The 14,112-nt window shown below is 40.7% G+C and overlaps 1 protein-coding gene across 1 annotated transcript in view; it reads left to right on the forward strand.

Annotated features, from left to right (window-relative positions):
- LOC123762003 (uncharacterized) overlaps positions 1 to 14,112 on the forward strand; it is a 276,247-nt gene that overhangs the window by 84,997 nt on the left and 177,138 nt on the right.

A 14,112-nucleotide genomic window follows, 5' to 3' on the forward strand; every position in this document is an offset into this window, starting at 1 on the left:
AATATTGAGAAAATATAATGTAACCTGGTGATGATTACTTAGCTAACAGAACAATAAACGTTTTACAGTGAATTTAACTAAAATACATAATACCGTAAGCTATTAGTGTAGAGTATGAAAGTGGCCACAGCAAGTGAGAAAAGATAGGTCAGGTGACAAACTGAAGTTACAGATGCATGAAAATTTTGGGTGAGTTGACCAGATAAAGACAATAAAGACACACTAAGTGTGATCATTCTTTTCCTGTGAACTTATATAAAGCAGCACAGGTGGCATAAACACTTAGGTCAATATGCATAGAATATCACTTTGATTGATGTGCTTGATGGCCAAAGAATTGCAATTCGTTGGAAGCCTGGTGTCAGGCAGAGTAATCAATTTACAGATCCGAAGTCAAGTGAATAATATAGCCAGGATTTTTGGGGACAGGAATATTGCAGTGGCAGCACCAAGTGTTACTCGATTCCAATTTCTGTCTTACTTAGGTGGTAAGTGAGAATTCGTGACACATTTATTGGCTTCAGTAAGATTATGTCCAATGTATTTAACAACTTATAAATATTATTTGGTTTGTAGCTCTGCACTGTGTTAGATAATCATTAAGTGGACTATCGAAATTTCTCCACAGTGCTGACATTTCCTCTCGTCTTCTGGAACCTATAAGCCTAGTTCCCACGCAAATCGGTATCCACACCTGAGACGATGAATGTGCAATTCTGTTTTTCTGATGCTTCCTGTAATCATAGTAAGTGGTTCGAATTTGGTTGAAATCTTGAACAAATCTGCAGAGGCTATTGTCAGAGCTTCTGTGTTATAATCACAGTATATCTCTTGCGTTGCTCTATCTCTAATTATTTTGGTAATCAGATTAAAAAAAACAAAAGAATAGACCACCTTCCTGCACCTCTACACCCCTCCTCCTCCAAAACTCCCTACCTCCACCACAACCCTCTTCCTCCATAAATACAACCCACCTCCACCAGTTTCCCCTCCTCCACCTCTACCATCTTCCTCCAACAAGACACCCCTCCCTCCACCATTACCCCCCTCTTCTTCTACCCCATCCATCTCTAATACACCCCTCCACCACTACTACCTCGTCCTTCATAAATACAAACCGCCTCAAACACTACCCCTCTCTTCCACCCATACACCATCTCCTCCACCTCTACCTCCCTCATCCACCTCTACCCCCCCTCCTCCACCTCTACCCCCCCCCTCCTCCACAAAGGCACCCCTTCTCCTTCAGGAACCTCCTCCTCCACTAATACACCCCTTCTCTGCCACTACCCCCTCTTCTCCACCAATACACCCCTCTTCCACCTGTAATCCCCCTCCACCACTATCTCCTTTCTCCACAAATACACCTCTCCTCCATCACTACCCCTCCTCCTCCTCCTCCTCCACCACTAATCCCCCTCCTCCTCCTCCTCCTCCACCACTAATCCTCCCTCCTCCACCTCTACATCACAATCCCTCCTTCACCAATACATCCCTCCTCCACCACTAGACCCCCTCCTCCACCACTAGCCCCCTTTCTTCACCACTAGCCCCCCTTCTCCATCACTATCCCCTCCTCCACCAGTTCCTCCCTCCTCCTCCTCCTCCTCTACCCCCCCTCTTGTGTCTGTTGTTTCTCTTCGTTTATTCTTTCTACTAATCCCCCACTAACCCCCCTACTACACAAATACACCCCTCCTCCACCACAACACCCCTCCTCCACCACTAACCCCCTATTACACCAATATACCCTTCGTCCACCAATACTCCCCTCCTTAACCACAGTGGTCGAAACGAAGATTACTATGAAGCGTTTTGCTTTTTGTGACGCTTCCTCCTAGTCCGGGTCGTTTTTCGTTACCTTAGCAACGCTTCTTCGTTGTCCAGAATATTTTCAGTTACCTTGGCGACGCTTCATCATAACACATAGCGGTGTTTTGTGATGTTTCGTCAAAGCGGTGCAGGTGTTTTCTGCCACGCTTTTTCGTAGTCTGGGTCATTTTTAGCTACCTCGGCCTACGCTTTGTCATTGTCAAGTGTCATTTCTGGTTACCACGGCATCACTTCTTCATAGAACAAGGGGTATTTTTACGATGCTTCGTCGTAGTTCTCCCTAAATTCTGTTACTTGGGATACCTGCAGGTACAGCTAACCTTATTGTTCGAGGAAATCATCAGCCAGCCAGTTGTTGTTGAGTTAGGGGCGACGACGATCGTGGGATCGGATGCGCCCCGGCGTACCCGTGAAGGGTGAATCGCAAAGCCAGGAAAGGCGAAATGCTAAGCCAAAACGCGAAACGAGTGACGCCAAGCACTAGAAACTAATATGCCACACGGCAAAGCTACGCACAAAGGGAGAGGCAGAAGCACATAATCGAACAGGGCAAACAAACAGCCAGAAGGGCACACAGCATGTCATAGAGCAAATACACAAGAAATCAGAGCACATACTTGCCCGGGAACTTGGCCCGCGGAAATCTTACATTGAACGCCTCCCAGAGCACCCATTGCCAAGGGTCTCGTCCATCCACTGGGGACGCCATAACATCCGGAACCGGGGCAACAAACACCTGCAAACTGGGGACCCAGTTGGTAGAACTCATGAGGCGAGAAGTCGCCACTCGCCCCCACAGGAAGGGAACTTGCCCCCCACGATAGCACTCCGGTCCGTCAGACAGCAGTAACTCGGCATCAGCCAGCCAGTCTTCATCGTCCCTCAATAAGTCTGTTTTCTGTTATTACGTACTGAATCCCATTTTCAATGATTTAATATTAAATCCAATTTTCAATGATTTATTATTAAATCCAATTTTCAATGATTTAATATTATATCCCATTTTGAAAGAATATTTCTAGTTAAGAGATTATATATTATACATAAGAATGAAATTGCAGAAAGGCTGTTGGGGGCACCATACAGGATCTCCTTTTTATTTACACCAAAAGTTTACCTGATCATCAGCTGCATCAATGAAATTAAGTAAACTACTGAAGGCCTATACATAAGAAGCAAGTAAATAACACAATGTATTTACCAATGTCTAACCTAATACCAAATAAATACCCTAATTAATTCACCTTTTAATTCCTGTTTATCCACTTATTCAACTCAACTATGCCACTCATCTAGAGGTAATATGTAGAAGATCCTTCAGAATATGTAGAAGAAGATTGCGTGTCACGAGTGCTTTGGCCTGGGTTCGTATCTGTAGCCTCAGTTTACCCAACAGTAAAATGGGTACTTGGTTGTTAAACGATTTGGCGGGTCGTATTCCGGAGAATATGATGATTAAGAACTTGTCCAAAATGCCATGTATGCTAGTGGCTATACAAGAATGTAAGAACTCTTGTATGAATAAATAAAAGTAAAAATTAAACTGACTAGTATCTCAGTCGTTTTGTAGAAATATCTCCATGTCCTGAACGTGGAGAACGTGACACAATACCCTGTTGAAATCTCCAAACCAGAAACCCAACAACTTGCATATAATTTAAAATATAAAATTCTTGAAACAACCTGCATCATCGCTCAGGCGTTTCCTTATATCTACCTCTACTGCTAATCTCTTATACACACAACCGTTAGAGAAGCCATTATTGATTAGGATCGGCCTTACTCTACAGAGTTCCTCGTCGACCTGCGTCCAACCAGAGCTGTGATTGAGAGCTCGGTCGCAGTAGGCGTTGACAACACTCAGCTTGTACCTGTCCTGGCAGTCACTAATAGTATTAAGGTACTTTCATATGTTCGTTTCCATAGTGTTGACTGCAGTATGAAAGCCTCCTGCATTCCTATCTGCAGCCGTTACATCTAGAAAGAGCAGCTTCCCCATCACTCTCCATCTCATAAGTGAAACTTAACACCAAATTTTGCTTGAATGCCTCCTTCAACTGCTGCAAATGTCCGACATCAACGCCTCTAATACGACGGTTATGTTGAAGATGTCATTAAGAGAAAGATGATACGCCATGCAACCTCTGAAGAATTAACAAACACAACACCTGTACCTCCTATTAGATCTTTTTACAGGAACCTCTTTTCCACAGGTTATAAAACGGCGGAAAGAGTTCTTATTGATATGAACGCTATCCCCACAGACACCAATCAAAAGATACTCATTAACATTTTATTACAAAACAAGAAGACCGGCAGCCTACTTATGAAGAACTCTCCAGACACCATACAGAACGTCTTGAAAGAAACCAACGTCGTCTATGCCAACGTCTATACATGCCCATATGAGGACTGTCAGCCCCAAAGATCTCGGGATATATATGCAAGAAAACAACGTCTCTCTCTCTCTAGGTGATTAACAATGTACAAACAACAGGGCTCCATCAAGGAACATATAATCTCCTCACACAACCAGACCATCACCAGACACATCTTAACAAGCAACACTGAAATAGTTGACAGGTAAACGACAGCAGGATGAACATTAGCGAGGTCCTACAGATCAAACACTCACGACCAGCAATCAACAACCAGTTAACACATAATTATATTCTACCCACTTCAAGACCCCGAACCAACACAGAGACAGTAACAGCAAGAACATAAGCTGCTTATGTTCATGCATTTAATAGTCTATTAATGTCCATTATGTTTCATCCACATGTTCATCTCAATCACGTCGTGTACCATCTCACCCCAAGAGAATATAAGACTTTGCAATTGCATGGAAAATTTGTTTTTGAAATGTAAGGAGTGCCATGCGAACGCATCCCTAGGCGTCAGACCATATTGAGAAGATTCGTGACAGAATCATTAATCACACCCTTTCGGTAATATTCAACAACACATGTCTTCAAGAAAAACTTATACCAAATAAAAAAAAAAAATATATATATATATATATATATATATATATATATATATATATATATATATATATATATATATATATATATATATATATATATATATATATATATATATTAAGAACTTGTCCAAATATAAATATATATATATTTATATATATAAATATATATATATATATATATATATATATATATATATATATATATATATATATATATATATATATATATATATATATATATATATATATATGTCGTACCTAGTAGCCAGAACGCACTTCTCAGCCTACTATGCAAGGCCCGATTTGCCTAATAAGCCAAGTTTTCATGAATTAATGTTTTTTCAACAACCTAACCTACCTAACCTAACCTAACCTAACTTTTTCGACTACCTAACCTAACCTAACCTAACTTTTTCGGCTACCTAACCTAACCTAACTTATAAAGATAGGTTAGGTTAGGTTAGGTAGGGTTGGTTAGGTTCGGTCATATATCTACGTTAATTTTAACTCTAATAAAAAAAAATTGACGTCATACATAATGAAATGGGTAGCTTTATCATTTCATAAGAAAAAAATTAGAGAAAATATATTAATTCAGGAAAACTTGGCTTATTAGGCAAATTAGGCCTTGCATAGTTGGCTGAGCTATAGTTGGCTAGAGCTGAGTTGGCTATATATATATATATATATATATATATATATATATATATATATATATATATATATATATATATATATATATATATATATATATATATATATATATATATATATATATATATATGTCGTACCTAGTAGCCAGAACTCACTTCTCAGCCTACTATGCAAGGCCCGATTTGCCTAATAATCAAAGTTTTCATGAATTAATTGCTTTTCAACTACCTAACCTACTTAACCTAACTTTTTCGGCTACCTAACCTAACCTAACCTATAAAGATAGGTTAGGTTAGGTTAGGTAGGGTTGGTTAGGTTCGGTCATATATCTACTTTAATTTTAACTCCAATAAAAAAAAATTGACCTCTTACATAATGAAATGGGTAGCTTTATCATTTCATAATAAAAAAATTATAGAAAATATATTAATTCCTGAAAACTTGGCTTATTAGGCAAATCGGGCCTTGCATTGTAGGCTGAGAAGTGAGTTCTGGCTACTAGGTACGACATATATATATATATATATATATATATATATATATATATATATATATATATATATATATATATATATATATATATAAATATATATATATATATATGTCGTACCTAATAGCCAGAACGCACTTCTCAGCCTACTATTTTATATATATATATATATATATATATATATATATATATATATATATATATATATATATATATATATATATATATATATATATATATATATATATGTCGTACCTAGTAGCCAGAACTCACTTTTCAGCCTACAATGCAAGGCCCGATTTGCCTAATAAGCCAAGTTTTCATGAAATAATATATTTTCTCTATTTTTTTTCTTATGAAATGATAAAGCAACCCATTTCATTATGTAAGAGGTGAATTTTTTTTTATTGGAGTTAAAATTAACGTAGATATATGACCGAACCTAACCAACCCTACCTAACCTAACCTAACCTGTATTTATAGTTAAGGTTAGGTTAGGTAGCCAAAAAAAGCTAGGTTAGGTTAGGTTAGGTAGGTTAGGTAGACGAAAAAACATTAATTCATGAAAACTTGGCTTATTAGGCAAATCGGGCCTTGAATAGTAGGCTGAGAAGTGCGTTCTGGCTATTAGGTACGACATATATATATATATATATATATATATATATATATATATATATATATATATATATATATATATATATATATATATATATGTCGTACCTAATAGCCAGAACGCACTTGTCAGCCTACTATGCAAAGCCCGATTTGCCTAATAAGCCAAGTTTTCCTGAAGTAATATATTTTCTCTAATTTTTTTCTTATGAAATCATAAAGCTACCCATTTCATTATGTATGAGGTCGATTTTTTTTATTGGAGTTAAAATTAACGTAGATATATGACCGAACCTAAGCAACCCTACCTAACCTAACCTAACCTAACTTTATAGGTTAGGTTAGGTTAGGTAGCCAAAAAAGTTAGGTTAGGTTAGGTTAGGTAGGTTAGATAGTCGAAAAACAATTAATTCATGAAAACTTGGCTTATTAGGCAAATCGGGCCTTGCATAGTAGGCTGAGAAGTGCGTTCTGGCTACTAGGTACGACATATATATATATATATATATATATATATATATATATATATATATATATATATATATATATATATATATATATATATATATATATATATATATATATATATATATATATATATATATATATATATATATATATATATATATATTTATATATATATATATATATATATATATATATATATAACCTATAAAGATAGGTTAGGTTAGGTTAGGTAGGGTTGGTTAGGTTAGGTCATATATCTACGTTAAATTTAACTCCAATAAAAAAAAATTGACCTCATACATAATGAAATGGGTAGCTTTATCATTTCATAAGAAAAAAAAATGAGAAAATATATTAATTCAGGAAAACTTGGCTTATTAGGCAAATCGGGCCTTGCATAGTAGGCTGAGAAGTGCGTTCTGGCTACTAGATACGACATATATATATATATATATATATATATATATATATATATATATATATATATATATATATATATGCCTAAGGCACAACTCTCCTAAACACGAGAGTTAAGTATACAACTTTAGAACACTTTCCCACCAGGAGACTCGAACCCTAGCCAGCACAGAAGCCTTCCAGCAACTGGCATAACAGGTACGCCTTAACCCGCTCCACCACCCGCTCAGACCCTTAAAAGAGATGGTAATTTCGGAGTATTTAAATACCCCAAAGATCAACACCTCCCAAGAGCACCATCACAAAATGACCCCTCACTTGCTCTGGTGCTCTTGGGAGGTGGTGATCTTTGGGGTGTATAAATACTCCGAAATTACCATCTCTTTTAGGGGTCTGAGCGGGTGGTGGAGCGGGTTAAGGCGTACCTGTTATGCCAGTTGCTGGAAGGCTTCTGTGCTGGCTAGGGTTCGAGTCTCCTGGTGGGAAAGTGTTCTAAAGTTGTATACTTCACTCTCGTGTTTAGGAGAGTTGTGCCTTAAGCATAGACACTGTGTCTTCCCATATTAACAGGGACTTGATGAAATAAACGTATAAATGACCCCTCACTTGCTCTAGTGCTCTTGGGAGGTGGTGATCTTTGGGGTGCATAAATACTCCGAAATTACCATCTCTTTTAGGGGTCTGAGCAGGTGGTGGAGCGGGTTAAGGCGTACCTGTTATGCCAGTTGCTGGAAGGCTTCTGTGCTGGCTAGGGTTCGAGTCTCCTGGTGGGAAAGTGTTCTAAAGTTGTATACTTCACTCTCGTGTTTAGGAGAGTTGTGCCTTAAGCATAGACACTGTGTCTTCCCATATTAACAGGGACTTGATGAAATAAACGTATAAATGACCCCTCACTTGCTCTAGTGCTCTTGGGAGGTGGTGATCTTTGGGGTGTATAAATACTCCGAAATTACCATCTCTTTTAGGGGTCTGAGCAGGTGGTGGAGCGGGTTAAGGCGTACCTGTTATGCCAGTTGCTGGAAGGCTTCTGTGCTGGCTAGGGTTCGAGTCTCCTGGTGGGAAAGTGTTCTAAAGTTGTATACTTCACTCTTGTGTTTAGGAGAGTTGTGCCTTAAGCATAGACACTGTGTCTTCCCATATTAACAGGGACTTGATGAAATAAACGTATAAATGACCCCTCACTTGCTCTAGTGCTCTTGGGAGGTGGTGATCTTTGGGGTGTATAAATACTCCGAAATTACCATCTCTTTTAGGGGTCTGAGCAGGTGGTGGAGCGGGTTAAGGCGTACCTGTTATGCCAGTTGCTTGAAGGCTTCTGTGCTGGCTAGTGTTCGAGTCTCCTGGTGGGAAATTGTTCTAAAGTTGTGTACTTCACTCTCGTGTTTAGGAGAGTTGTGCCTTAAGCATAGACACTGTGTCTTCCCATATTAACAGGAACTTGATGAAATAAACGTATAAATGACCCCTCACTTGCTCTAGTGCTCTTGGGAGGTGGTGATCTTTGGGATGTATAATTACTCCGAAATTACCATCTCTTTTAGGGGTCTAAGCAGGTGGTGGAGCGGGTTAAGGCGTACCTGTTATGCCAGTTGCTGGAAGGCTTCTGTGCTGGCTAGGGTTCGAGTCTCCTGGTGGGAAAGTGTTCTAAAGTTGTATACTTCACTCTCGTGTTTAGGAGAGTTGTGCCTTAAGCATAAACACTGTGTCTTCCCATATTAACAGGGACTTGATGAAATAAACGTATAAATGACCCCTCACTTGCTCTAGTGCTCTTGGGAGGTGGTGATCTTTGGGGTGTATAAATACTCCGAAATTACCATCTCTTTTAGGGGTCTGAGCAGGTGGTGGAGCGGGTTAAGGCGTACCTGTTATGCCAGTTGCTGGAAGGCTTCTGTGCTGGCTAGGGTTCGAGTCTCCTGGTGGGAAAGTGTTCTAAAGTTGTATACTTCACTCTCGTGTTTAGGAGAGTTGTGCCTTAAGCATAGACACTGTGTCTTCCCATATTAACAGGGACTTGATGAAATAAACGTATAAATGACCCCTCACTTGCTCTAGTGCTCTTGGGAGGTGGTGATCTTTGGGGTGTATAAATACTCCGAAATTACCATCTCTTTTAGGGGTCTGAGCAGGTGGTGGAGCGGGTTAAGGCGTACCTGTTATGCCAGTTGCTGGAAGGCTTCTGTGCTGGCTAGGGTTCGAGTCTCCTGGTGGGAAAGTGTTCTAAAGTTGTATACCTCACTCTTGTGTTTAGGAGAGTTGTGCCTTAAGCATAGACGCTGTGTCTTCCCATATTAACAGGGACTTGATGAAATAAACGTATAAATGACCCCTCACTTGCTCTAGTGCTCTTGGGAGGTGGTGATCTTTGGGGTGTATAAATACTCCGAAATTACCATCTCTTTTAGGGGTCTGAGCAGGTGGTGGAGCGGGTTAAGGCGTACCTGTTATGCCAGTTGCTTGAAGGCTTCTGTGCTGGCTAGGGTTCGAGTCTCCTGGTGGGAAAGTGTTCTAAAGTTGTGTACTTCACTCTCGTGTTTAGGAGAGTTGTGCCTTAAGCATAGACACTGTGTCTTCCCATATTAACAGGGACTTGATGAAATAAACGTATAAATGACCCCTCACTTGCTCTAGTGCTCTTGGGAGGTGGTGATCTTTGGGATGTATAAATACTCCGAAATTACCATCTCTTTTAGGGGTCTGAGCAGGTGGTGGAGCGGGTTAAGGCGTACCTGTTATGCCAGTTGCTGGAAGGCTTCTGTGCTGGCTAGGGTTCGAGTCTCCTGGTGGGAAAATGTTCTAAAGTTGTATACTTCACTCTCGTGTTTAGGAGAGTTGTGCCTTAAGCATAAACACTGTGTCTTCCCATATTAACAGGGACTTGATGAAATAAACGTATAAATGACCCCTCACTTGCTCTAGTGCTCTTGGGAGGTGGTGATCTTTGGGGTGTATAAATACTCCGAAATTACCATCTCTTTTAGGGGTCTGAGCAGGTGGTGGAGCGGGTTAAGGCGTACCTGTTATGCCAGTTGCTGGAAGGCTTCTGTGCTGGCTAGGGTTCGAGTCTCCTGGTGGGAAAGTGTTCTAAAGTTGTATACTTCACTCTCGTGTTTAGGAGAGTTGTGCCTTAAGCATAGACACTGTGTCTTCCCATATTAACAGGGACTTGATGAAATAAACGTATAAATGACCCCTCACTTGCTCTAGTGCTCTTGGGAGGTGGTGATCTTTGGGGTGTATAAATACTCCGAAATTACCATCTCTTTTAGGGGTCTGAGCAGGTGGTGGAGCGGGTTAAGGCGTACCTGTTATGCCAGTTGCTGGAAGGCTTCTGTGCTGGCTAGGGTTCGAGTCTCCTGGTGGGAAAGTGTTCTAAAGTTATATATATATATATATATATATATTTTATTAAATATGACCGAAAAAGTAAGATTAATAATTCTAACACGAATTTTCTCAATCTTTCGTACATTATGCTTCACTATTGGAGGTAAATCAAAAATCACTTCTCCAAAATTCATTTTTATTTCTAGTCTGACGCGACACGGGCGCGTTTCGTAAAACTTATTACATTTTCAAAGACTTCACAAATACACAACTGATTAGAACTTGCGTTTCCCTGGTTTTATATCTACATTTGAGTGAGGTGGGAAGGGTGATGTGGCATTACATTTGAGTAAGGTGGGAAGGATGATGTGGCATTAGAGGATATTAATAGGGTATTAAAAGTATCAACACAAGACAGAACACGAAACAATGGATATTGAATAGAAGTGTTTGTAGAAAGCCTATTGGTCCATATTTCTTGATGCTTCTATATTGGAGCGGAGTCTTGAGGTGGGTAGAATATAGTTGTGCAATAATTGGCTGTTGATTGCTGGTGTTGACTTCTTGATGTGTAGTGCCTCGCAAACGTCGAGCCGCCTGCTATCGCTGTATCTATCGATGATTTCTGTGTTGTTTACTAGGATTTCTCTGGCGATGGTTTGGTTATGGGAAGAGATTATATGTTCCTTAATGGAGCCCTGTTGTTTATGCATCGTTAAACGCCTAGAAAGAGATGTTGTTGTCTTGCCTATATACTGGGTTTTTTGGAGCTTACAGTCCCCAAGTGGGCATTTGAAGGCATAGACGACGTTAGTCTCTTTTAAAGCGTTCTGTTTTGTGTCTGGAGAGTTTCTCATGAGTAGGCTGGCCGTTTTTCTGGTTTTATAGTAAATCGTCAGTTGTATCCTCTGATTTTTGTCTGTAGGGATAACGTTTCTATTAACAATATCTTTCAGGACCCTTTCCTCTGTTTTATGAGCTGTGGAAAAGAAGTTCCTGTAAAATAGTCTAATAGGGGGTATAGGTGTTGTGTTAGTTGTCTCTTCGGAGGTTGCATGGCTTTTCACTTTCCTTCTTATGATGTCTTCGATGAAACCATTGGAGAAGCCGTTATTGACTAGAACCTGCCTTACCCTACAGAGTTCTTCGTCGACTTGCTTCCATTCTGAGCTGTGGCTGAGAGCACGGTCGACGTATGCGTTAACAACACTCCTCTTGTACCTGTCAGGGCAGTCGCTGTTGGCATTTAGGCACATTCCTATGTTTGTTTCCTTTGTGTAGACTGCAGTGTGGAAACCTCCGCCCTTTTCCATGACTGTTACATCTAGAAAAGGCAGCTTCCCATCCTTTTCCGTCTCGTAAGTGAAACGCAGCACGGAACTCTGCTCAAATGCCTCCTTCAGCTCCTGCAGATGTCTAACATCAGGTACCTGTGTAAAAATGTCGTCAACATACCTGCAGTATATGGCCGGTTTCAAGTTCATGTCGACTAAGACTTTTTGCTCGATGGTACCCATGTAGAAGTTTGCAAACAGGACACCTAGGGGAGAACCCATAGCGACCCCATCTACTTGCTTATACATGTGCCCATCCGGGCTCAAGAAGGGTGCCTCTTTAGTACAAGCTTGGAGTAGTTTCCTCAGAATACTTTCTGGCATGTCAAGAGGAGTACAGGCTGGATCACGATACACTCTGTCGGCTATCATTCCGATTGTCTCGTCCACAGGTACATTGGTGAACAGCGATTCTACGTCCAACGAGGCTCTTATCCCTGTGGCCCGTGCGCCCCGCAGTAAGTCCACAAATTCCTTTGGAGACTTCAGGCTGAAGGCGCAAGGAACATAAGGAGTCAGCAGGCCGTTGAGTCGCTTCGCCAATCTGTACGTGGGTGTGGGTATCTGGCTAATGATTGGCCGAAGTGGGTTTCCAGGCTTGTGCGTCTTGACATTTCCATACGCATATCCAGGTTTATATTCCCCAATGATCTTTGGCAGGTGGAGTCCGGATTTCTTGGCGTTCACAGTTTCGATCAGTTTGTTGACCTTTGCTTTTAATTCGGCTGTAGTGTCCTTCGTTACCCTTTGGAACTTAGTTTGGTCAGAGAGTATGATGTTCATTTTCGCCAGATATTCGTCTTTTTTAAGAATGACATATATTGGCGACTTGTCACCTCTCCTGACAACTATCTCCTTGTTCTCACGAAGGCTTTTAGCTGCCGCTCTAAGCTCGGGGGACAGTATGGTGCTTCTGTAGTTGCCTCGATTCTTTCCTCCTTCTGCAATAAGTTCTGCTTGTAAGGTATCTTTGGTAGTGACCTTCTTTTGTGTCTCGAGGTCGAATATGTCGTCCAACAGAATTTCCAACTCCACTTTCCGGGCCATTTCACTCGGTCTGGACATAACATGACAGTTTATGCCCAGATTTAGGAGAGTGACTTGGTCCTCAGTGAGGTTAATTCCTGCAAGGTTCAGGAAGCCATCTCTTGGTCGTGGAATTGCCATAGGTCCTCCATATAATGTTGTTAGTTTCTTGATAATCCTTGTTTCAGTGCTGAGGTGATGTTGGTCTGTGAGGATGTCGAGGTGTTGTTCAATGCGGGTACGGATACTATGGTCGATGTTGCTATTTCTCCACTCGTTTGTAGCATGAAGTAGTTGCGTTTTTTTGTCTTTGATTTCATTCTCTGCCTTGTATATCTGATCACGAATCAGATCCTGGCGATATTTTATCGTGAAGGCTTGATTCCTTGCTGCTGGGTCGTGCACTTTAACATTAGTATATTTTGGTAGCAGTCTTTCCTGTAGACATATTTTATTAAATATGAACGAAAAACACCTCGACATCCTCACAGACCAACATCACCTCAGCACTGAAACAAGGATTATTTCGAATTAAAAGCAAAGGTCAACAAACTGATCGAAACTGTGAACGCCAAGAAATCCGGACTCCACCTGCCAAAGATCATTGGGGAATATAAACCTGGATATGCGTATGGAAATGTCAAGACGCACAAGCCTGGAAACCCACTTCGGCCAATCATTAGCCAGATACCCACACCCACGTACAGATTGGCGAAGCGACTCAACGGCCTGCTGACTCCTTATGTTCCTTGCGCCTTCAGCCTGAAGTCTCCAAAGGAATTTGTGGACTTACTGCGGGGCGCACGGGCCACAGGGATAAGAGCCTCGTTGGACGTAGAATCGCTGTTCACCAATGTACCTGTGGACGAGACAATCGGAATGATAGCCGACAGAGTGTATCGTGATCCAGCCTGTACTCCTCTTGACATGCCAGAAAGTATTCTGAGGAAACTACTCCA

This window comes from Procambarus clarkii, chromosome 34 (genome assembly GCF_040958095.1).
Source record: "Procambarus clarkii isolate CNS0578487 chromosome 34, FALCON_Pclarkii_2.0, whole genome shotgun sequence".
In the NCBI taxonomy this organism is placed as follows: domain Eukaryota; kingdom Metazoa; phylum Arthropoda; class Malacostraca; order Decapoda; family Cambaridae; genus Procambarus; species Procambarus clarkii.